This window comes from Dipodomys spectabilis, unplaced genomic scaffold, assembly GCF_019054845.1.
Source record: "Dipodomys spectabilis isolate Male_0828 unplaced genomic scaffold, ASM1905484v1 ptg000145l, whole genome shotgun sequence".
Lineage (NCBI taxonomy): Eukaryota > Metazoa > Chordata > Mammalia > Rodentia > Heteromyidae > Dipodomys > Dipodomys spectabilis.
Genome location: NW_024870822.1, coordinates 3,989,775 through 4,015,503, shown reverse-complemented (window position 1 = coordinate 4,015,503; position 25,729 = coordinate 3,989,775). Strand labels below are relative to the sequence as shown.

The 25,729-nt window shown below is 43.1% G+C and overlaps 1 protein-coding gene across 2 annotated transcripts in view; it reads right to left on the bottom strand.

Moving 5' to 3' along the window:
* Slc1a2 (solute carrier family 1 member 2) overlaps positions 1-25,729 on the bottom strand; it is a 125,733-nt gene that overhangs the window by 86,910 nt on the left and 13,094 nt on the right. Inside the window, exon 1 of one of the 2 annotated variants that reach the window (XM_042691323.1) lies at positions 23,713-23,994. The exons of the other annotated variant lie outside the window; for it this stretch is intronic. The gene's annotated coding sequence lies outside the window, so the exon portion shown is untranslated. Of the gene's footprint in view, positions 1-23,712; positions 23,995-25,729 lie in introns of those variants that run through there. 2 annotated transcript variants of the gene reach the window in all.

The following is a 25,729-nucleotide window of genomic DNA, read 5'->3' as shown; positions in this document are numbered from 1 at the left end:
ATTACTCAGCTGCTGTCTGTCTGGGCCTCTGGAAAGCCTGGTGTTTCCCATTCCTAAACAACTCCTATTGCATTATGATCAAATTGTGGTGGTTATAAACCAGGACAACTTGCTATTCTAGCTTACATGTCTGTTTTGTCTATCTCCCTATCATTAAGCTGTGAGCTCTTTCACTCCGAGCTCATTTAAATTCTTCAAGAATTAGTACTACATTACCTGTCTACCTCACTAGGTCCTCTACAGGGACAATTTTGTCCCCTGGGGACAAGGCTGAAGATCTCCCAGACTACATGCCATTCAGTCCTGGAGACAACCCAGGAGATGAGCCTCACATCCATGTTACAGATGAGAAAGTAGAGAGTCAGAAATCCATACCTGTTGAGTGTCAGAACTGGGCTTGAGACTAGGTTCATCTGAACCACAGCTGATGCTATATTGGCCCATCAGGAATACCTGGCCACATCTGGAGACCCTTTAGATTGTCAGCAAGAGGAGGTAGAGAGCCAGGGAGGTTTGAAGATCTGGCAGGTAGAGGCCAGTGATGTACATGTACATATGACCATATAAGATGATGCTAAGAGAAATGAACTCCAAGATATGGAAACAAGGGGGTTTTCTACCATGTTGTTTTTAATGTACTATGTGAAGTTATTTCTTTTTTTCTTTCTTTTTTCCCCCCTTTGGTTTATCCCCTGTTGTCACTGTATTTGATTTTGGTACCCTGTGTTTTGTATATATATATATATATATATATATATATATGTTTATCTGAATTTGGGGAAGGGAAGGGGAACAAAATGGTGAGAAAATGGACAACAAAGGGAGAACCAATGCAACAGCGATACTCACAAGACAATGTACGTTGGAAATGAACTCTACAACTGGGAGGCGGGGCTAGTTATGAGGGAGGGAAAGTAGGAGAAAAATAAGGGAGGGATGACATTGCTCCACAAGAAATGTATTTATGTATGTAACTGTAACCCCTCTGTATATCACCTTGACAATAAAATCAAATAAAAAATAGCTGTCCACAGTGAAGAATTATCCAGTCCTAAATTCCCAGAGTGCCAAGAGCAAGACACTCCAATCTACACGCCATTCTACTTGCCAAAGAGCTTACTATATGTAATTCATACGTGAGGACTCACATCCAGCTACACAAGCTGCTTTGCTTCTTGAGTATTTGCTGTATTTCTGTAGAAGAAGCACACTTCCCCATCCTTGAACAACTGCTTTGCCATCTGACTTCTTTGGTCAATGCGAACATGTCTTTTGTGCCCGGTGCCTCTACCACTTCCTTCCACCTTGTGACTTAGGCCAGTGGTAACTTAAGCCAGTTATCACCTGCTAGTATCTGCTACTTAGTCTGAAGCCTTTCTCAAAAAGTTGAATGCTACTGCCTGTGCCTACATGAACCAGAAGTACTGGGGAATCAACCTCCCCAGAATAGCCCTCCACCAATGACTAACAAGTACGGATGTCAATACACCAGCCAGCTCCTTTGATTCTGGACAGGTGGCTCTGAAGCATGACATTTGGCTTTCAGAATTTCCCCATGGGCAATGAGTCTGAACTCAAGTTGCCCATAGGGTAGCTGGCTTAATAGACCACCCTTCCTCGCTTACTTCCCACTTCCCTGGGACAGAGGGGGTTTCCTGTGCCTCTCAATTGAGCTACATAAATTTGAATCTTGTCCTAGAATCTTGTAGGAGTCCAAGCCAACTCAGAGTAGAAGTTACAATTGTCAAACAGAAACATTAAGAGCCTTCCCACTAAGCACATTATGAACTCCAAGATATGGAAACAAGAAGTTTTTTTTTTTTAATGTACTGTGTGAAGTTATTTCTTTTTCCTTTGATTTTCCCCCCCTTTGGTTTATCCCCTATTGTCACTGTTTTTATTTTGGTACCCCATGTCTTGTATCTGATTTGGGGAAGGGAAGGAGAGTAACAAAATGGTGAGACAAAGGACAAAGGTTGAACCAATGCAACAGCGATACTCACAAGACACTTTGCTGAAAATGAACTTTACAACTTGGGGGAGGGGAGTCAGGAGGGAGGGAAAGTGGGAGAAAACAAGGAAGGGGGTAATACTGTTCAATAAGAAATGTATACATCACCTTACTTATGTAACTGTAACCCCTCTGTACATCACCTTTGCAATAAAATTAATTTTTTTTTAAAAAAGAAGTGGGCTGGGCACCAGTGGCTCACGCCTATAATCCTAGTTACTCAGGAGACTGAGATCTGAGGTTCACGGTTTGAAGTCAGCCCAGGCAAGAACGTTGGTGAGACTCTTATCTCCAATAAACCACTAGAAAACTGGAAGTGGTGCTGTAGCTTAAGTGGTAGAGCACTAGCCTTGAGCTGAAGAGCTCAGGGACAGCACGTATGCCTAGAGTTCAAGCCCCACGACCTCCAAAAAAAAAAAAGAAGTGGAGGTGTGGTTCACATGGTAGAGTGCCAGCTATGAGTGGGAAGAAAATCAAGCAATCACAAATGCAAGAGCCTTAGTTCAAGCCCCAGTACCAGCATACACACACACACACACACACACACACACACACACACACTCCTCATGCTAAGTGAAGTTGTTTCCCTAGTACAGGATGGGTGACAATATGATTTTTACATCCTGTCTGTCATCATTTGGATCCTGAGCTCTTTTCTTAAAACCATAACAATTAGAGCCCCTACCTCATAATATGAAAGTCTTTAGAAAATGTTCATCCAACAGTCGTGTTGAATTATAACTGTCACAATTAGGGAAGACTATCAAATATGTGTGCAAAATACTTGAATACCCATCCACCACGTCCAGTTAAGCAGTCTGTCAATCACACAGCCTCCTCGCTAAGGAACTGCCTGAAGGAACAGTAAGACTTGGCAGCTGTACTTAAAGTCACGTATTTTTACTCCTGTCCTGTTTTGCCTTTCCTGGCTCTCCAGGCTTCATGATTCACACTAAATTACAGGAACACTGGGGTGTGGATAGAAGCTACCCTCCCCTCCCCCGGGGGGAAGATTCAGGCCCAGCTGTGATGCACCTGCCAGCTCTTTGGTCCCAAAGCACCACAGACTTGGAGTTGAGCATTTTGTGGCAGGCTGCACTCAAGGGCAGGGGACTAGTCTAACACCACCTGGAGAAGTGTGGGTACGTGCAGAGCTCAGCTGCTCATCTCCTGATGGGCTGTGTGTGGGTAACGTCACTCCTGGGCATTTTTTATTTTTAATGTCCTATTTATACCTTGCCCACCTGATTTTAATTAAGTTCTCTTTTGGATCATCACCTGGAGAGCATTCGTTAAAATTATAGCAAAGCCCACCTGTGGAAGTGGGCACGCAACCCAGATTACCCTACCTCCTTCTCACATCTCTCTCTGGACTTAAAAAACGTCAAGCCCTACTCCAGAGTGGGCTGTGATGAGTAACAAAAATAACACCTTGCCTGGATGGAGTTCCCTTTCCCATTGCCTACTCAAAGAACGGGGAAAGGGGACTCAAGTGACGGATGGATGCCTTTTGTTGTGGAGTTCAGAGTGGGCTATCTTTCAATATAGCCCACCAGGTCTCAAGGTATTCCATCCTGAGGTTACAGTAAGCTTGCAAAGTCCAAGTACACAGGACCAACCATAAGGTGACACCCAGGGCACACCCAACGAGCTTCTGGCAGAGTTCTGGGCTTTTATTGGGAGCCCCGGAATACACAACAGACAAAAAAAAAAAAAAAAAAACCATTCCCTATCCTCAGCAACCACTGAATTCTGAATGACTTGGATTTGTTCACTCGATCCTGTATGGAAAGGTGTCAGCAGGCATCTCTCATGAGAAGACGGGCATGAGGATTCCTATGCCGTGAGCATAGGAGCCTGAGGTAGCAGGCCACTTAGAGAAAGGAAACACTTGGGGTGGAACACACATTCTCCTATCTACGCAACGGCCTTGCTGCTGCTCCTCAAAGCATTCTCCCAAGCATGAGACCCCTCAAGCCCCCGAGTCTGGGCCATACAGCCAATAAAGTCACCCAAAAAGTGTTCTTCATTTCCCTATCCAGATTCAACACATTAATGCTTTTTCCCCCTAGTCCTGGGGCTTGAACTCAGGGTCTGGGTGCTGTTCCTGAGCCTCTTTGTACTGCTGGCTTTTTCTGAGTAGTTTATTGGAGATAAGAGTCTCATGCTGCCTCAGCTGGCTTCGAACCATGATTCTCAGATCTCAGCCTCCTGAGTAGCTAGGATGACAGGGATGAGCCACCGGCACCCAGCTTCAACACATTAATTCTAACTTGTTATTGGCTTCCTTGCATGAAGCACTCTGCAGGCTGCTCAAAGCTCACCTTACTCCTCAATAACTACAGTGTAGCAATGACACGTGTGTATACTGAGGCAGAGGGGCAGGCCCAGCCTGGTAGTAACTCAAATATGTAACTGTTGCTAAGAAAAGTCAAAATGGCTTTAAGAAACAGACCCTGCAAAAATGAAGCATCCTGTTGTTGACAATCAGGAATTACAGATCAGATAAGGTAAAGCTTGAACAGAGGGAAGGGAAGAAGACTCAGCATGGGCAGAGGTGTGGAGCGGAAGTGCACACTGCCTTCCCTCAAGCTGTCAGCAGGTGTTGCAGGTGTGTTGGAGGTGTCAGCAACAATCACTGTCATTGCTGATATGTACGGACATGTGCCATGAACTTCAACCATCAACTGGGTAGGAGCTATGCACAGAGCATCCAATTTCCTCTGCATAACACCTTGATAGAAACACAATGTTCCTAGCCTCATTTTTCAAATGAAAAGAAACTAACATTTGATCTTCCCAAGGCCTAAGACTGAGCCTAAGCCCTGTGTGATTCCAGAGTTCACCCATTCCACATAAAATGACAGGGGCAGGGGGGTGGGGGTGGGGGCACACTAGAACATTCTTCCACCTCTTCTTACTTACTTTAGTAGTAGTACACCATCCGTCTTGCAGGGATAGGCCTTCTCCAGTACAGTCCAGCTCTCTTCTGCAATAACTCCCTAAGTTAGGTAAGCATGCATGGGCATAAAGGTGCATGCTGGTTGTGGGTAACTACACCACATCAGCCAAGTAAGAAGCAGACCAGAGTTGGCAAAGGCTCCACAGCTCAACATGGTATTCATGGGTTGGAAGAGAATCTCAAAAAACAGGATGGGTGTCCAAAGTCACTGCCCTAGTCTAGCAGGAAGTAGTCTAAAACAAGTAAAGAGCAGGCTCTTTGGGGTTGACAATTGGGGGTACAGGGAGAGGGTGGAGCCATTTACATTTGTCTATGTGGCTTTCACCAAGGCCAGGTGGTCAGAGGTGGGAGTTCACAGCTGGGCCTCCCTCTCCAGCATACCCCAGCATTCAAGGAGAATTTCTGAGAATTTTGAGACAAGAAAAGGCTAAACCAAATGTGCCAGGTGGTGAAGGGGAAGAAAAGAAGCTCAGGGAAGAAGATACTTTGTCCCTTCTAGTCTATCCAAGACAGTGTCCCAGAGGGTGGCATTCCAAACCCTCCACAGGCTGTCCTGAGCTGCTTCCTTGAAGAAGCAAAGGGCTGGGTTAACTCATCTACATTCCTTCGCCTTCAGACCCCACACCGCAGGAACTTACCTAGTCCCACACCACACTGCAACTTCGCCACAAGTCCCGTCCTAACCACCCATCTGCACCCACGTTTGTTTTGAAAGAAAAGCTTGATTCTGGCTGGTCAGAAGCAGCTTCACAGAGCCACCAAACTAGGCAGATCTGTTAAAATCTCTGGGAGTTCACCCTCTCCAGGCACATCAGCAATGTGTGTCTTTGTGGGCAACCCTGTCAGCCACTCTCTAGTCATGAAATTTAGAGCCACAAAGCAGCATACAATTAAGAACTTTTCTAACACACTGCAAGACAAAAGGGCAGAAGACACAAAATAGGTCTTTGCTTGTAATGAAGTTTCCCAACTGGATTGTCTCGAGCCTTGAATTAACTGTTAACCAATCAACAGGCTGTCTCTAAGCAAACATTTAACTCATCGTTGTCTTCAACTCAGTTCCCTTGGAAATGGACTGTCAGGATGCAGTTAACATTGGCTGTCTTGGGAAGGTTGCATAGCCAATGTGATTCATTTTGATGGAAAAGGAAAAGACAAGAGAGCAAACCTGAGACCCCCCACTAACAACTTAGAACACACAGAAAAGAACCTGGTACCTGGCACACGGGGAGTGCTATGTTAATGCCAGATCTTGTTGTTGTTAGTAATACAACAATTAGGCTGCCCTGATTATTCTAAACCTGTAGCCACATCTGGGTGATGCAATTCAAGGAAGCAATGCAAATTGGTTTTTAAAGGCAGGCAGATAGCCGGACACCCTTGCCTCTGAGAACTTGTTCCTTGGTAGCTACTACCTAGCCAGATGTAAACTCAGAGCCTTCGCTTGAGGCTTGAAAAGATTCCAAGGATTTTTTTTCCATGAGAAATCCAGGCTGGAGAGACAGACATTTGATCGCATTTTCCAATGAGAAGCATATGTCCTGGGTACTTAACACTTCCTCTACTCACGTATGGATGGAAACAATGTGAAGTACATTCTGTCCCCAGAACTAACTCCTGCTTATCCTTCCAGGCTTAACTTCATAATTTAAATCCCAGGACCCCGAGAAGAACTTCTGGACAATCTCTTAATCGTGTGGCGATTCCCAACAGTTAATGCAAATATTCCGTGAAGTACAGGCATCCACCAACTTGGGAAGAAGCTGTGGCCTTTTTCTCCCTTGTCCATGATCACTATTAGCAACATCTAAGCAGTTGCATTTAAACACCATAAAAAAAGATAATTGCTGATGTTCATACTAGCTCAGATTCCTCATCTTACTAAGCTGACATCAGATTCTCCAGACATTCTATAAAAGATTTGTTACGACTCACACATTTCCATAACCTGTCTGATACTGTTATTTAAACCCCTGGCTTAAATTTAAACAAAACAAAAAGAACTCAGATTAAATGAAAACACCCAACTGTTAGATAGGACAACCAGCACTAGATGTCAACCCCCTGCCTTCCCCAAGCCTGCAAAATGGAACTCATCTTTGATTAATTATCAGAAAATCTTCCCTTCCCTGTATCATTCAAGTTCACCTAAGTACTCCACCAAGGGGAGTTTGATTTTTGTTTTGGCTTTGAGAATAATCCCAGTCATCACCTTGTCCATGGGATACACTAACCTTCGCTGAATGTGGCAGTCCTTGGGCCTCTTCATGGATACATGCGTGAGAGTTACTCTAGGCGATCTTGTGATAAAGAGTTTTATTTTAAATCCCAGCTAATCTGTGCTGCTCCCATGACTGGTCTGATCTCTTGACACATCTTTGTTCAGGTTCTATAAAGAGCCAGGGAAAGACAGTGCCAACAAGTTTTCTGGTCGTTTCCTTCTTTCCTCTTTTCTATTCAGTTCTGTTCCATCAACAACTCCCTCCTCTTCTGTGTAAACAGAGGTCGTGGGGAATCAAAGGTAAAGATAATCAAGGAAAGAACTGTGTAAGCCTGGGGCTCTCCCTGCAGAGTCAGTGCTAAGGCGGCTTAGCAGCCAGTGTCATGGCTCCCGCGCATGGCTTCCTGCTTGTTTGCAGTGCTCTGGGTATTTTTAGGATCTGCAGGGAGAAGCTAAGCCTCACAGGGTGGCTGCTATGCTTCTAACGACACCCTGAGCTCCAAGAAGCAGGATTCACAGCACCTGCTGAAGCTTTAGGAAACAGAAAACAATACTTGATTTCAAAATCACACATGTATGGAGGTGAAGGAAACGAGACTGGTTATTTGCTTAGCTAGCCTTGGTAGAACATCATGAGTCTATTTCAAATGAAGAAGATATTTGATGTTTTCCTAAAGTACAAATCCTTAATGTTAACACCTCCCTCCCCCACACCACCTCCCAACACAACGAAGTTCAGAAATGACCTACCCACTCCTCTGTGGTAGTCAGAAATTTTTAGTTCCTGGAAAGATAAACACACTGGCTCTAGGGCAAATTAAAGAGGGTAATAGCCTCTTGCTGGGTATTAGTATCTCATGGAATCCTGGGAGAAGAAGCAAAATAATAGAAGCTCTCCTGTCAAATGCAAGGTCAATCGAAGACTGGAGATAAACCAGCAAAGGCAGAGCTGGGCGGGAGTTTTTTCCAACAATACCATAAAACTATAAGAATCTTAACTGCAAGTTTGTAAAAACACCCACTGGCTCAATTTCAGATGACCTTGGATTCCGCATGGAATCCAGAAGGTGACTGTTTTTCAGATGGCCCTGGTGAGTTCTGATCTCATCCTTTGAATACCCCCAGTCTTAGCAGAGTAACGTACAGAGAAATGACTAGGACACACCTTCTTCTTGGAGAAGGCAGGCCAAAGCACAGGCCACCTGCACACACAGCACATGGACATGATTCAAAATGACGAATATATATCGGATCCAAGAATTCTAAACACATCTCAGAGAGTGTCAGCTGGAAACCTTGTGTGGATTACAGAATATGATTCATCACAGAAGCTGATCCTCTGGCTGGAGCTACATACCCACCTATCAAGGTGCTTTTTACATTTCTGTCCCAATTTCCCAAGTTTCCACAAGGCAAAAAAGCATCATCATAGCAGTTTGGCTATTCATAGGCCTGTTCTACTGAACAATCACACAGAGACTTGGAACCACAGGACCTGGGGGAATTATGCAGATTTTACAAAGACAGTCCTCAAACCTACTACTAGAGAGGACCAAGTGATGGCCCAGGCTGGAAGCCCACAGCTTCAAAAGTCTCAGTTGATGGTTTTCCCCACGTTACTGTGAACCCACAAATCAGGCACATGCCTAAGGATAAAATCCCTATAGCGAGTGAGTTAGTCAAACTTTCCAGAAGTATGTGGTTTATACAAGTATGTGGTTTCATGCCAAGAAATACAGTGATTTAAAAACAATTTTTCCACATGCTGACCAATGAGATCTCACTCTATCTGGATAATTGTTCAAAACTCTAGGGTGAATCAATGGGAGAGATGAAATAGAAACATATAAAAATCAAATCTCTTCCTTTCTAAACTGTAACTTAGAAAGGCCAGTAAACCTCCATCCTAAAGCAACCCTGCTCTCCCGTCCTCATTATGAATTAGGAAAATGGTCTTTTTAGTACACAGAACAGAGATAACAGTGTTGAGAATCTATAACATGACAAGCATATCTCAGACGATTCTCATCTTTCTCTTCATGACAACCCTGCAAGAAAAATACTACTATCTCTTTCTGATTTCTGATGGGAAAACTGAGGCTCAGAGAGGTTAGGCAATTTCCCCCAAGGTTGCAGAGCTTCTCTGTCTCCCATACTCTCCCAGGCAGAAGATCCTACAGAGAGGCATAGAGAACAGTAAATTAATCTGTTCAGAAAACCTTACAGATACACTATTCAAGACCCATGAGTTACTTCAGATACCAATTCTACAATGGGTTAGACTTTTTCCCAAGGATGGTCCCTCAATACCACATAGCTAAATGCTATTTCTCTCTGGTTTCCAGGGTTCTCCTCAGAAACTCTGAAGTAATCTTACATAACCATTTCTTTATATCTTGGACTTCCAGGGCTCTCTGCTGGAGCTCAGTGTGGAATGTGTCTCATCACAGTTAGAAGCACTTACAGGAGATAGAAGACAAGGAGTAAAACAGCCTCTAAATACAAGAGCACTTAGGCAGAGAGAGGGAAGTAGGGAGAGCATAAGGGAGGAAGGAGGGAGGTAGGGAAGGAAGGAAGGAAAGAAGATAAGAAGGAAGGAAAATAGGAAGGAAGGAAGATAGGAAGGAAGGAAGGAAGGAAAGGAGGGAGGGAAGGGAAGGAAGAGAAGGAAAGGGAGAGAAGGAAAGGCAGGGAGGGAAGGGAAGGAAAAGAGGAGAAGGAGAGGAAAGGGAGGAAGGGAAGGAAGAGAGGGAAGGGAGAGAGGGAAGGAAAGGGAGGGAGGGTGGGTAGGGGAGGGAAGGGAGAGAGGGAAGGAAAGGGAGGGAGGGTGGGGAGGGGAGGGAAGGGAGGGAAGGGAGGGAGAAGAGAGAAGGGAGGAAAGGAAAGGAAGTAAGGGAGGGAAAGGAGGAAGAGAGGAAAGAAGGAAGGAAGGAAAGAAGGAAAGAAGGAAGGAAGGAAGGAAGGGGAGGGAGGGAGGGAGAAAGGGAGCGAGGGGGGGAAGGAAAGAAGGGAGGGAGGGAGGGAGAAAGGGAGCAAGGGGGGAAAGGAAAGAAGGGAGGGAGGGAGGGAGGGAGGAAGGAAGGAAGGAAGGAAGGAAGGAAGGAAGGAAGGAAGGAAGGAAGGAAGGAAGGAAGGAAGGAAGGGAGGGAGGGAGGGAGGGAGGGAGGGTGAGAGGGAGGGAGGGAAGGGAAGGGAAGGAAGAAAGGCAGGAAAGAAAGAAAGCAAGAAGAAGAGAGGAAGAAAGAGGAAAAAGCTGAGTGTCATGTTCACACCTGTAATCCTAGCTACTCAAGCTGAGATCAGAGTATGGGATCATGAGGTATGAGACTCTTATCTTCAATTGGCATAAAAAAAGCTGGAAGTAGAGCTGTGGCTCAAGTAGTAGAGTGCTAGCCTTGAGCTAGCACTCAGAGATAGTGCTCAGGCCCTGCGTTCAAGCCCAGGATGGCACCAAGAAAAGGGGAGGGGGGAGAAAGAGCGGGAAGACAGTGTGGAAAAGATGACAGGGCTTAATTTTATACAGGCAACCCCCCAAAACAATGTATGAACCTTTGTATTTATCTACTCCCTGCACTGGGAGAGCAGTAATAACTTTGTTCACTTCCCCTCACTGTGTCCTTGTTTGCTACCAAGTCACTAAACCACCTACCTCCCTGTCCCCACTGCCAATAATGGATGCATTCACCGACTGGGTCCTGACCAGAGCTCAGTAACCACTACAGGATGATTGACAGGAGAATGTTTGGCTACCATGGCAACAACCGAAAGACTTAGTTGTGGTGGTGGTTTTAAGCCAGGATGTGTTTTTCTGTGAATATTGCATTCTGAGGATACCTCATGTGTAAGACTAGTTGGGAACAGTGAGAGAAAAGATGTTGAAAACGCAGCGTGAGCTGTTAAATTTCAGAACCTTAAGGGAGATCACACACATTTCTTAGCGCCACACTGCACCCTTCTGGAAGAAAGAGGAAATGACAGCAATACATTCCATGACTACATTTGATTAGCTGCTATCAGGAAAATTTACCCACATCAAAAATGTATATCCAAAAGCAATTTGCACACGTAACCACTGTTTTCTTAGCATGCATTCTCTGGACTAGCCTGTATCACACTTATGAGTTTGGATTATCACTCCATTTTAGGGGGGGTTGGAGTTTGAAGCCAAGACACAAAGCATATGGCCCAAACCTAGATTTGAAGTGATACAAGCAGGGTTTCGAGCCCAGTCAACTTCCATACAAAGGCCGTTATTTCTACATCCTAATGCTATGAGACAGGAGGAAAATAGATTCCACTTAGGAAATTTCTCGGAACTTATTCAAGGAAATGACTTTAATATTCACTGAAAAAGGAAAAAGCAAGTGAGCCATAGAGACCCATTCTGCCTCCCATCGCATTGCTGAAGACCTGGGGGAACCCCAGGCTTTACCTGCTTCATTCACACCCTCTCCTTCCTGGAGAAGATACAAGCCAGACACAGGAAGCTCTTCCCATCACCGGCTCATCCCAGGCCCTGCTTCCAGGAAAAGGAAGGAAAGGGAGCAGCTCCACTGCACTGCACACTGATGGTATGGAACAGGCTGACATATGACACGGGGCATGTGTCCCACCTCGAATGCTCAGAAATGTTGTAGAACAATCAATGAAAGAGAGGTAAGAGGAGGTATGACTTCAAGAAATATACTTTTTAGAATGTATTTCTTTAATTGACCATAGTAGACTTTGTACTTACTATTTCTGTACTCAACCACTGAAGCCATGGTTCTAGATCTGCTGTTTTTAATTGTTTAGGTTTTTTTTCAGATGGGGTCTCTTGCTTTGTCTGGGTTAGCCCTGGACCTCAATCTTCTTACCTCTCATATACCTACTACATAGCTGGGACTGAAGGTGTGTGCCTATGATAAAGTCTTATTAATTTTTGTCCAAACTGGCCTTGACTGGTAACCCTCTTATCTCTATCCTATCTCTCCAAAATGCTACGGATACATGTTTAACTTTTATTCCTTATATTCAGATGTTCCAAGCAACACTAATTCAAGACACTGAAATTGCTGAGTGGGTTAACCCTGATTCCCACCCAGGGCCTCAGCTAACAGGCGAGAGGAAGCTGGGTCCTCCCAAATTCCCTTTGGGGGACCTCAAGTCTTGACTATTTTCCCTTTCTGGGTTTCAGTTTGCTTTCTGATAAGTGAGAATCCCTTCAAACGAATTCTATAATGAAGCTTAAGGTTTGGGGTTCTGATTTGTGTATTCAAATGGCCATCGAGACATTTAGTAACTAGTTTGGCTGCTCTTAGACATTCATTTGGCATTATCAACAGATAACTCTGGCCCAACCGCAGCACAGCCTGAGGAGGAAAGAAACATCTCATTTCAATTTGCCAAATAAACAAACAAAAAAAATGACTTGACTTTAGCATAGAAGCAGTGGATTTCAACCACGTTTGACCACAATTCACAGAAAAAAATATACTTGTCTTCTATACTGTATCTCATCATATTACAGATCACACATTTAAGTACACACACAGGAATGTGCACACACAGCACACATGCGCAAGTGCATACACACATGTATGTAACACAAGAGCAAACTGCTCAGGAGCATGTATGTGTGTGCGCACATACACATACACAGCATACAAAAGAGGCCCATGCATACACAGAACTGTAAGCAAGCATTGATATTCTTTCACATGCAGTGTGCAGTGATCCTGACTTATCCTTTATCCACGGGACACATGTTCTTAGAAACTCACTGGGTACTTGAAATCACAGATGGTTACAAACTCCGTATTTTATGTTCCTTCCTACATGTATACCTAGAATAAAGCTTATAAACTAAACACAAGAGATAACAACAGCTAAATAAAATGGAACAATTCTAACAATATACTATAACATGTGAACCAGCCTCTCTCCTTTCTGTCTCTCTGTCTCTCTCTCTTTCCCCTTCTGGTTGGCTATAGGTTAAAAAAAATGATAGCAAACAAAGCCAAGGATATAAGAGGTCTACTCTACTCTAGTAGTTTCTATTCCTTTTCATTTCTAAAACTTTATTTTTTTCTAGTGAGTGAACATCAGTCCTCTAAGTTGCATGATTGCTCTTTGAGAAGCCTTTGTTGGATCAAGTCACTCATATACCTCCACCTCTACTTTCTGACATTGCCAAATATCACCAGCATGAGATGACATGTTATAAGTGTAAAACACACAGAAATTTACAGAATTTTCAAATTTACAGAAAATGTCTGGCTAATGATTTCTTATATTAATTACCTGCTGGAGCAATAATTGTTTGATTACATTGAGGTAAATAAAAGGTATTCTTCAACTAATTTCACTTGTTTTCTCTCGCCTTTTATAGTGTGCCTTTGAGAAAACAATATTCTGTATGGACTCCTGTTCTATTTATATTGAACAGGACTGATTTCAAGCAATGTTAATCTATTGGGTCAAATCCATAGGGTTTGTTGTTGTTGTTGACAAATAAAGTATTATTGAAATATAGCCACACATTCTTTGATATGTAGTCCATTAATGATAGATGTGAATAGTTATAACACAACATGTACAGCCATGTACAAACTCTAAAAAACTGTTCATTATGTAAAGCCAGGTGCTGGTGGCTCATGCATGTGATTCTAGCAATTCAGGAGGTGGAGATCTGAGGATCACAGTTCAAGGACAGTGTGGGTAGAAAAGTCAGTATGACATTGATCTCCAATTAACTACCCAAAAGCCCAAAGTAGAGCTGTGGATTAAGTAGTAGAACACCAGCCTTGGGCAGAAGAGCCAAGCAAAAGTATGAGGTGCTGAGTTCAAGTTCCACTACCAGCAAGCAAGCAAGCAAGCACACACACACACACACACACACACACACACACACACACACACACACACACAATCATACTCATTATCTAGCCCTTGCAAAAAAAAAGTTGTCCAGCCCCTAACAGAATATAGGACATTTATTATCTGCCAGTAATTGTGTTGTATCATAGGTAAAATTGTCCCTTGGAATTTGAAAGGTACTGGCTCCAGAACCTCTATCCACACCATGGACATTGAGATCTGAGGATACTCAAATCCATGGTAGGACAGAGTGCAGTGTTGGCCATATAACCAATGTCAAATCATCCCATATAATTCATATCACCTCTCTATTACTTATAATACTAATACAATGTAAATGTTATATAAACTGTTGTTAGGTTGCATTGTTTAAGGAATCGTGACAAGAAAAAATGTGTGTGTGTGTTCAGCAGATCTGATTCATTTTCTTCCAGTATTTTCAATCTGCGGTTGATAAAATGCATGGGTGTGAAGCTCACAGATTCAGAGGGCTGCCTCTGTGTGTTCCTGACAATGCAGAAGACATTCTTGCAAAGGGCATTTTATTGTGCACATGTTACAAATGGCAGTCTGAGTGATTTGTTTGCCTGAGGTTATAAAGATGAGTGGGAGGTAACAGATCAGGATTTGCACCCTCACCCATCTTTAAACAAAGCCTGTGTGTTAGCTCTTCTTATGTGTACTTTCCTGTTCCCCAAAGCTACATCTCATCTTTCTTAACCAAGAGCATCTTAACCTGAGCATCAGCCACCCCAGTGGGAAAGGAGGACAGTAGTGGGTTAGGAATGGATCTTCTCAGGGAAGTTTGGGGTTTGAGTTCTCTTCCTCTTTCAGGAAAAGTTACCTGCCATCTACCCATCAGCTAGATGCAGCTCTTGGAGTAGCCAAAATGCAAAGCATTCATCTGCTCCCTCCATGCACAAGCTTACGAATTTACACTAAGATTGACATTTTAATGTCTTCCATTTTCAACTCCCAGCTCTTAGGAACTTCAACACCAGATTACATAGTCTCAGATATTCAAAGTCACTTGGAAAACAATGTGTGGGGAAAGGTTTCCTGGACCTGTTTTGTTGTTGTTTTTTTTTTAAGAGAAAGAGCAAATAATGAAATAGTTTGCCGAGCAATACCTTATCTTGGTAAACAAATGAAAATCACTCATAACCAGCCTATGTTGTATGGTGTGTATGTGCAAGCCTGTAGCTATTGAACATTATTCTTACAGGGCAAATAGAATTCTATTTACTTATACCGACTTGTAAATTTTTGTATTATGCTTGCATAATTTCATTGAAAAAGCTAGTCTGTTGTGAAACCTCCATTGACCTTCCCACAGAAAGACACAAAATATAAACTCGGGCCAATATAAAACTAGGAAGCAGAACTGTAGGGTTTGGTCAGACGGGGAGAGCATACAGTTGTCTTTGAGCAAAAGTGGTGCTGCAGCGACCCCCTGTGTCCAGGGTTACAGAAGTCACAGGGATAGGTAAGAGCCTGCCTACTGCTTTACTGTTTAGGGCAAAGGGCCCTGCCGGACAATCAGGCACAGACTATTAGGAATTCCCTGAGCCAAACATCAGGTAAATGCTTATTAAGTTTGTTATTCAAACATTTTTTTGCCAGACCAGACATCTGAGAGGCCTGGAGCTCCAGAGGCCCACCCTTTGACTGCTGAAAGAGAAGGCTCTGGGTTCCCACACTCTTTCTCCCAAGGGCAGCAGAGAATCTTGAGAAAGTCTGCTGGACTATGCCCTGGGCCTTTCAATGTCCTTCTAGCCTTGACATCCTCAGGATCCTCTGTTCTAGAAGATTCAGCTGCAGCACGGTGTCCATGTGTGCTGGGGTGGGGAAGAAGGGAAGGAGGAGATGGTGCACAAATGTGGCATAAATACATTTTGAAGGTTTTCTACTTCTAGAAGAGTTAAGGTTTGATGTCCTCAAGGGATATGAACACAATTGGGCTTCCATGCAGTTGCTTTTAAATCATCACATGTCTCAGCACTGGTCAAATGACACATAACTGTCCTTTGGACCCACCAAAGTAGGTGCTATTATCCCCAGTTTCTAATAGGGATAGAGGAGGAATCTGAAGCCTCAAGAGGCCAAGTCATGGTCCAATAAGTTGCTAGTTCGAGCATCACCATGTTGTTTATTGGTGCCAGGTGTCCTATACTAATGTTTTGGTTGGAATGTGATGCTCAGGTAGTAGAGTGAACTGCTGCCTGGCTCTGGGCATCTGTGACTCTGGGCATCTGTGGGATGGTAGTATGCATATTTAGAAGTCTCACCTGAATCTGTTGAAGCAAATGGCCACTCTTCAAATAAATGGAATGCTGGAAGCATGGTTCAAGTGGTAGAGTGTTTGCCTAGCAAGTGTCAGGTCCTGAGTTCATCTCAATATCACAAAAGAAAAAAAACTGATAAAAAATACATGAAAGTGCAGATAACTAATTTAACTCTCTCAATGGAAAAATAAAATTCTCTAGTTTCAGTACCAGGAGCATGAACTTTAACGTTTAAAAAATTACGGAGTAAGCCAACAGAAAGAACTAGAATAGACCAGGTGGGATGACTATTTTTTGTCCCTTGAGAGTTCATGGCATGGCCTCATTGTAGGTTCTTCTGCAAAACCATCATCCCACCAGCAAGGACAGGAAGGACCTGAACGCTGGGATATCGTCCAGCTATGAGGAGTGAATAGGGTCATTCCTAGTAGCAACTGGCTCTTTATTGAGTCCTATTCTTGTGACTTGTGGTCATGCAATGAAAGCTAAAGAGGAAAGAAAGAAAGATTTTGCATGAGAAAGGCAAGTGGTTTTTGTGATAGAAGGACCTAAACATGAAAATTACATTTGCCTTTAACAAGCATTTTTCACTGGGCGCTGGTGGCTCGTGCCTGTACTCCTAGCTACACAGGAGGTTGAGATCTGAGGATCACATTTGAAACCAGCCTTGGCAGGAAAGCCTGTGAGCCTTATCTCCAATAAACTATTCAGAAAAAGCCAGAAGTGACACTGTGGCTCAAATGGTAAAGCGCTAGCCTTGAGCAAAATGAAACCCAGGGACAGTGCCTAGACCCTGAGCTCAAACCCAAGGACTGGCACAAAAAAAGTATTTTTCTCCTAAGTTCCCTGTTCCTCAGGACCACTGATTGCTGCCCCCCACCTCCAGAACCTCGTTTTCTTGTAGTAGGTGGCAGTCACGGTTTATAATTTCACAAAGGATCCCAGAAAACCACAAGAGGGGAGTTGTTACATTGGGCCAGAGCAGCATTCTTCCAGCAGACACCCCATTGTACTGCCCATAATGATTAGCTTTGATTCAAGAACAGCCCAGGGTAGACAACCATGGAAACGGTGACTCCACAGGTCACCCCAATCCCTACAGGTAGGTCTTGAGATTAGCTGGTGCAGGACTGGAAGAAAGAGGATTTCTGAGAACAGAACTTGATCCTGACACCCAAAGAGTAAGTTATCTCTCAATAGACCTCCCCAAAAGTTTAATAAAGTTTTTCTCTTAAGGTCTAAAAATAGCAAGTCTATGGGTTTTACATGTTTATTCATTGTTTAGTCTCTGATAGAACCGCTAGAAAGGGGAGGGGCAGCAGAACCAAGGAAGAGGGAGCAAAGGGAAGCCTGACTCTGTCCACCTCACCCTGCCATCAAGATATCCAGGTGGAACAGGACCATGCTGACGGAAAGTCCCAGAAATCCCAGCATCTGGGAAGAGAGGGACCAAAGTAATAGGGAAGGATGCAGATAAAGGAGGCAACACATATTCTAAAGTGAATGTTCTGGGAAGAAAAAGGAAGAGCTCTGAGTATGCCTGAGCTCCAGTCTTCAGCTTTGGGTATAATGCCATGGTGGAAGGTTTGTGTTCTTCCAGACTCTTTGTATTAAAATCCTAATTCCCAGGTGATGGTATTAGGAGATGGGTTATGGGGAGGTGATAAGGTCCCATGGGTGGAGCCCCCATGAATAAGATTAGTGCCCTTACAAAGGGGCCAAGTGAACTCATTTTCTCCTTCTGTTTGAACACAACGAGAAGGTGCCACCTACAAAAAATCAAGAAAGAGCTAGGCGCCAGTGGTTCATGCTTGTAATCCTAGCTACTCAGGAGGCTGAGATGTGAGGATCACGGTTCAAAGCCGGACATGAAAGGCCAGGAGACTCATCTCCAATTAATGACCAAAAACCAGAAGTGGCGCTGTGGCTCAAGTGGTAGAGCACTAGCCTTGAGCTGAAGAGCTCAATGAGAGCATCCAAGCCCAGAGTTCAAGCCCCACAACTGACCAAAAAAACAAACAAAAAAAGAAATCAAGAAACAGGTCCTCCTAAGACACCTTCCCATGGACATGTCATCATCCAGCATGGCGAGAAACTAAGCTTCAGTTATTTATAGCCAGCCCATTTCTGGGATTTTGATAGCAGTTCAAATGAACTAAGACATGAGAGAACTTCATTTTCTTTCTCTGAGTCCTGAAAACTCACAATCACGCTGAGTTATAATGATGGTTTCTGGTGCAGCAACCAGCGGCAGAACTGGATTAAAATCCTAGCCCACTCTACTATGACCTTGGGCCTCAGGAGAATGAGGGGCAGGAAATGTTCTGGAACATTCCGAGTTCATGGTGACAACAAATAGAAACACAATATGTAAGCCAATTTCGCATTCATTTCAGCCTTCATATCGACTCATCATTGCTCTTAATTCTAAAGTGAGTGTAATGAAAAGATGGTCTGAATTTGCCCAAAGAAATATAGCTCAGACTTGAAGGACTATCCCCAAAAGCAGTCCTTTTCAAAAGGTACTAAGTCTATAGCAACCCTACAGTGTATTGCGGACTTCTTAAACAGATATTTGGTAAGCCTAGTTTATCTGTTAATAGAAATTACCTGGTGTGTCAGAAATACGATGTGTTCAGAGTGTTAACTACTGTCAAAAATCTTCCTTTGAGTAGCAGAAAACTTAAGCTATGCTTTATCTATTTAACCCCCTCTGGCCTTTCAAGAATCAGAGGGAACTTTTATTCTGAAGAACCCATGCAGAGTTTCCTGCAAGGAAGGAAGGACACCTTGCTAGACCCTATCACTTGCCCACGGCAGGCCCACCAAATGTTCTAGAAGACCACATGTTCTAGAAGTGTTTTCTAGATGCAAATTTATTTGCATCTGCCTGCAAGTTACTTCTGGAATAAAACTGTTTAGCTTGCAATCTGTTCCTACAGTCTGGAAAGGGCAGGACCACCCACATTTGCATTTAGCACTGCCTTACTGCTCCTCTTCCCTCCTCCCCTTTTCCCCATCCTGCCATCTGTCCAATTTAATCTCCCTTTGTCCCTAAGGAAGTCAAGTCAAGCATTAACCTTTGGTACTTGACTCCCTACAAATGCCCCCAAAAGTCATATAGGAAACTATGATAAATAATTTTCATTATTTGGCCCAAATATGTTGACTTTGATCTATCTAGACAATTAAGGCAAAGCATAGGGTTTCCCCTGCTTCATGTATCCAAAATTCCTCAATCCACCATCTTGCTTTGTTATATGGATGTTACTACCATAGACTTAGGGACAAAATCTAGATGACCACAAAAAAAGGTGGTGGTGGTAGTGAAGTGGTGGGGGTAGTAAAGTGGTAAAAACTTGAAGTGATAAATGGACTAATGATGCTGGCCTCACAGAGTGAGTCAGGTTTCACAGCAGTTAGTTAGGTCCCAAGAGAGCAAGTTGTTACAAAACAAGGCTGCCCTGTGTTCTGGGTTTCTCCTGCATGCAGCCATTCCCTTGCCACAAAACAGCCTCTGCAATAAAACAGCTAAGAGAGTTTTTGCCCACAAAGTTGATGCCTTCCTCCATTTGTACCTTGTTACTATTGGAATCATGAGTCAAACGCATCTTTATAATACTCAGCTTCAGATAGTTTGTTACATCAACATAAACTGGACACTTTTTTGCCCAAAGCAATCAGTTAAGAAAAGTAAATATTTAGAAATAACAGTGTGAGATCTGTATAATTATACATAAATCAGAGAATGTCCTGCAATATTTATAAAAGCCCTAATACAAAAGAATATGATATTTTCAGTATAGATTGGTGGGGTTGTCAGGGAAAGCATATAAAATATGAAGATTCAACACAGCAACCTGAACTTTGGTTCAGGTTTTGGTCATGTGATGAAAAATCTAAAATTAACCTGAGCCATTTAGTTTTGCAGTTAATTATTTAACACTGATGTGAAGTTGACTGGGGAAAAAAAAGAGAGAATTGGGTTTGGGAACCTCCAGCACCAAGACTGCATAATTGGACAGTCCAGTATGAGCATAGCAATTTCACTTCTAACAATCTGGCCCAAGGAAATAATGACATTAGCAAGGGTAGCCTATCTTGTATAGACAAGCTATTTATAAGAGTGAAAAATTAGAATCCAGCTCAATATCCAACAGTAGGAGATTGGTTTCGAAGTCATGGTGTATCTGCAAAATGGAAACCAACATAGAGCCATTAAACAAACACATAGATTCACTTATTCACATGTTCAACATTGTTAAGTGAAAAAAATATATTCATCTTTAAATATCTTTGAGCATAATCTTTAGACTACACTCTTATCTTTACATAAAAATGTACTGAAATGTAAGTATGCATCTATAATGAAATATAAAATAGTTTGAAATGTAAGTATTCATCTATTATGATATGGCCTAAGGCTAAAGGTTATTTATTGCTGGTAAGTGAGATAATAAATGATACAGACTTGTAAAATCTTGATAATGAATGAGATGGGTGGCAGTGTCTCACTTCTGTAATCCTAGGTACTCAGGAGGCTGAGATCTGAGAATCAAGGTTTGAAACCAACATGGACAGAAAAGTCCATGAAACGCTTTACTTCCAATTAGCCAGTCAAAAAATCAGAAGTGGACGTAAGGCATAAATGGTAGAATGCCAGCCTTGAAAGAAAAAGTGAAGCAAGAGTGTGAGGCCCTGAGTTCAAGCCCCAGAACTGGTGTGTGCGTGTGTGTGCACGCACACACACACACACACACATTAACTTTATGCAAAGTGAATGAATGTATTGTGGACAAACTTTTTACTACTATTGAATCTCTTAATGTGGCTTACTGCTGTTATATACCATGTATGTTCAACTCTGAAAAAATAATGAGCATCCTTTGACAATTTAAGGGAAAGAAAACATGAAAAACAATAGCATCAGGAACAAAAGTCTTTCTAACTACCAGATTTGTCTGAAAAAATAATCACATAGAAATTTTTGAGTGCTTAATTGCATGTGTGTGTGTGTGCGTGTGCATGTGCATGTTTGTGTTCTAATTGGGAGGTTGAGCCATCTTTTTCTGTTGCACACATTGTTTCCTTACCCCACATCCCTACTCATCTGATAATTACAATGTTCTGTCATATCTTCCCCAGTTGAGCAAACTCATCTAAATCTTCCACTCCAAAATTACTGACTAAATACTCCTGATCTGCCTTAAGGTATTGGGAATCTTGGACGACCAATTGTTAGGGCTATTGGTGTTAACTTCACAGGGAGGATATTATGACAGAGTTGTGATATAGTTTTTAAAAAAAATAGTCGGCCTTAGTCCCAGGTTACTGATAAATACCTAAAATCTTTGGAATCTTAATGTAGTGATAGTATAAGTATCTTTGTATGCTAATCAGGTGACTGGTGGCTGATAGCTTCAGAATGAGCCGGTCACCAGAAAGACCAAGAACTTTCAGTCCACCCCAAATTTCCCAGGGAGAGGAGAGGAGCACCAGTGGCCAATGACTTAACCAATTGGGTCCCCATAACAAAGCCGCTGCCAACACAACAAAAGAATGGCATTGGGGGCATCTAGGTTGATGGACACACTCAGGTATTGGGAGGTGGGACATCTAAAAAGTCAGCCAAGTTCTGTGTGCTCTCTACGATTCCCACTTTCCTGGCCCTGTGCTTTGTCTCCCCTGGGCTGTTCCTGAGTTGTATTCTGTATTACAAACTGAGAAACATGAATCAAATGTATTGACAATCCTGTGAGCTGCTCTAGTGAATTACAGAGCAGAAGGGCAGGACATGGAAAGCTCCTGGATTTATGGCATTGGAAATGAAGGTAGGCTTGTAGGACTGAGCCCTTAACTTGTGAGATTCTAAGCATATAATGTCTGAATTAAGCTGACTCATAGGACACCCTTCTGGAGTAAGGGAAAGTAAACAACACTCTACATTTGGGAGTTAAAAGTGTAGTGAGTAAAAATAGTTGAAGGATTAAAAGTTCATAATAGAAGAATCTACAAACAAACCTTTGAGAATGCAAACACACTACTCATAGGATCAAAGGATCCAGACCTACATTCTAATCTTATCACCTAGGGTGTGGGGTGGATTTAACTAACATACATGTGGGTGTTCACCACAGGATAGCAAAGTGATTTGTAAAATCTAGAGGCTAAAGGAAAACGATTTAAGTTTCGCAAGCATAAAGGGACTGGGCAGTACAATTCCAAGAAGAAAAATGACAGTTATCATTACAAGAAATAATCCGCATTCCTGGTACTGTGCTGAGCTCTTCACAAGTGTCTTGTCTGAATTTTCTTTAGCTCCCCATCAGGTGGGTGCTAAAAAAAAAATCCTGACTCTAAGAGAGACTGATTTCCCTCCTGACATCATATACAGGATAATGAACAACAGAACAGGAACTTTTACTTGCATCTTTCTCAGCCAAAATACCTATCATTATGCATGCCTGCCATGCTGGCTCCCAGCTGTTCTGTGCAGAGTATCTCCTATTCTAGATCACCACAAGGGGCCATCTTTCCTGTTCATGACATTCTCTGTCACTCTTGAGAATAATACATCATTTAAGCCTGGACAAGTCGGGCTTCCCAGAAGATACAGCCACACAATCAGTGGGTGGTGTGTAAGGCAAAATGACAAGGGGCAAAAAGCCCCTTGCTATTAAAAATTCCAAGATGGTAAGACTCAAACAGTAATCCAAGGAAAAGTGCCCAAGTCAGGAACTTGCTTTACTTCCTTGTTTACGCCCAGATAACTTGAGATTATCTTTAAAAAGAAACCATAAGTGCTCATGTTAAAAGGCACCATCCAGAGAGAGCTTTTCAACCACTTTCATGTATTTATTCAACAACTATACTGTGATCTAAAGACACGGGGCTCTCAAAGGCCGATTTAAAATGCTTCTTGATGAGACATAAAAGCCACAGCTGGTAGAATCAGAATTTGCCTGCCTTCTGAACATGTGGGCAAGCCGTCAGCTCATCGGCATGCCTCAGCTGCTTAGCTCAAAGGCAAAGAGAAGAGTTCTCTTTAGATAAACATACGGACATGAGGATGAACCCCAGACTCCTGAGGGAGTGGGTCCTTATGCCAAAACCCAGTGTTTTCATCCCTGCGTTAATTCTGCTGCCAATTGGGTTGAATCACCAGCTCGTCTTCTGGGGTGGCTGGTTAGTCATTTTGAAAAGAATAACTGCTTTCATGCTGTCATTCTTGTCTTGTTTATTCTGGGTTCTTTCCACCCTTTCAAAATGTTCTCTTTAATCCTTCAAAGCCCCCTCCCCCATGCTTTACGTCTCCCCATGGCGGCCACCTTCCCCTGAAAAACTTCCACGGTAGGACAGAACAGTTTGGACCTACCTGAGCTGCAGAACCAGTGGATCTTCTCCCAGGGAGAAGCTGAGAGGATAAGGGCAAGGTGAGGAAGAGGCCGCGGGACAGTAAGTGGTGTCTGCTGTTCACTCTCTCCCAGCCTCCTGGGTGTCTTCACCAGCCACAGGTGTCCCAGTGTGGTTCTGCCCTCCAGAAAGCTCTGAGTCTGTGGCTGAGTTAACAACTCCAGGTCACTTGGAATGCAAACAACCAAAGTGGTAGGACTTCCCTTCTTAAAAATCCAGGCAACAGCTGGTGCTGGCCTGGGAAAGGACGCTTTGCCCTCTGGCTCTAGCTTCAGAACTGCAGGAAAATCCCCGTAGCCCTGCAGCTGGCAGCACGTGGCTCCGCCTCGCCCCCTGCTGGATGAATGGGATAGGCCTTTCTGATCACTGAACAAGGACAATAGTGTGTGCAGTATCTTGCCAACCAGAGTTGATTTTTCTTGAAACCTACCAAGAGTACAAACAAAAAGCGGGCGCCCTCTTCCTATTCACTGACAGTGGCCTCTCTGTATCAGGGAAGCTAGGCAGTCTTAAATATCCGATTGTAATTTTACTTCAAAACCAGCAGCTTGAGAGGTACTGGCTGTGAATCTAGAAGGAATCTAGCATTTCCCTTAAGATTTCAGCTGAAGACTTTCTCCATCATCCAATCACAGACCTTTCCCTTCCTGTAAGAGAGGAGCCGCCTGAACATGGTTTTATCTTGAACCAAACAGGCGACAAGTATCTCCCCACTTCTCCTCTCCCAAAACATGGCCAGTCACCTGTAAACTGAAAGAACTACATTTCCACAAAAATAGAAATATCTAACATTTCTATTTAGTTTACCAGGAAACACACATTCAAACGACAAAACATTAACTCTAGACCTGCAGGAAACCACAACCTAGGAACTCTACTGGGAAGAGCAAATGCATTGAAAATCTCTTGACTAGTTAAAAGCAACATTTCAGCAATCATCTCATCAGCTGCCGATAAGTTTTCTTCTGCTAAAGTAGTTGTGTAAGCAGTTAAACTGTCAAGCTCTGGATTTTATTCACCAAAACAAGTGAAAAACTATCTCTGACTGAGATCCCTTCTTGGTATCTAAATTTGCCAAATTCATTCCATGTTTTCTTTTACAAAATACAAGGGAGAGGAACTGGCAATCATGATTCTGAAGGCTCAGAGATTAACACTTAATGACACTGAACCACAGATGTAGGAGTGTATAATCTCTCAGAGAGGGGAATGGGGCTATGAATAATCATGGCAAATACATTTTTGGCTTTATCACTACTAAGTGATTGCTCTTATTATCTACATGTTAATTCTATTTTTTTTTTTTTTTTAGCCAATCGTGGAGCTTGAACTCTGGGCCTGGGCACTGTCCCTGAGCTCATCAGCTCAAGGCAAGCAATCTACCACTTGAGCCACAGTGCCACTTGTGGTTTTCTGGTGGTTTATTGGCGATAAGAGTCTCACGGACTTTTCTGCCCCAGCTGGCTCTGAACTGTGATCTTCAGATCTCAGCCTTCTGAGAAGCTAGGATTACAGGCGTGAGCCACCAGAGGCTGGCTGTTAATTCATTTTTTGTGTGTGCTGGTACTGGGATGTGAACTCAGGGCCTCATACTCTTGCTTGGCTTTTTCACTCAAGGCTGACACTCTACCACTTGAGCCACACTTTTACTTCTAGCTTTTTTGCTGGTTATAGATAAGAGTGTCATGGACTTTTCTGCCTGGGCTAGCTGTGAATCTTGATGTTTCAGATCTCAGCCTCCTAAGTATCTAGGAGTGCATGCATGAGCTACCAGCACCTGGCTCCTACTAACCCTTAACAATCACAAAGCTGGGTATTAGTTGGTGGCCAGGGGTGTTCAACTAGCCACCATAGTCTTCCCAAGAAGAAGAGAAATGTGTTTCCTCGACCTTGGTCTTGCTGCCATACTTAAATGAGCTCACTTCTGTCTTCTCTACGCCCTTCATGTCTCTTTCACAAAGTAGACAATTCAATTCCCT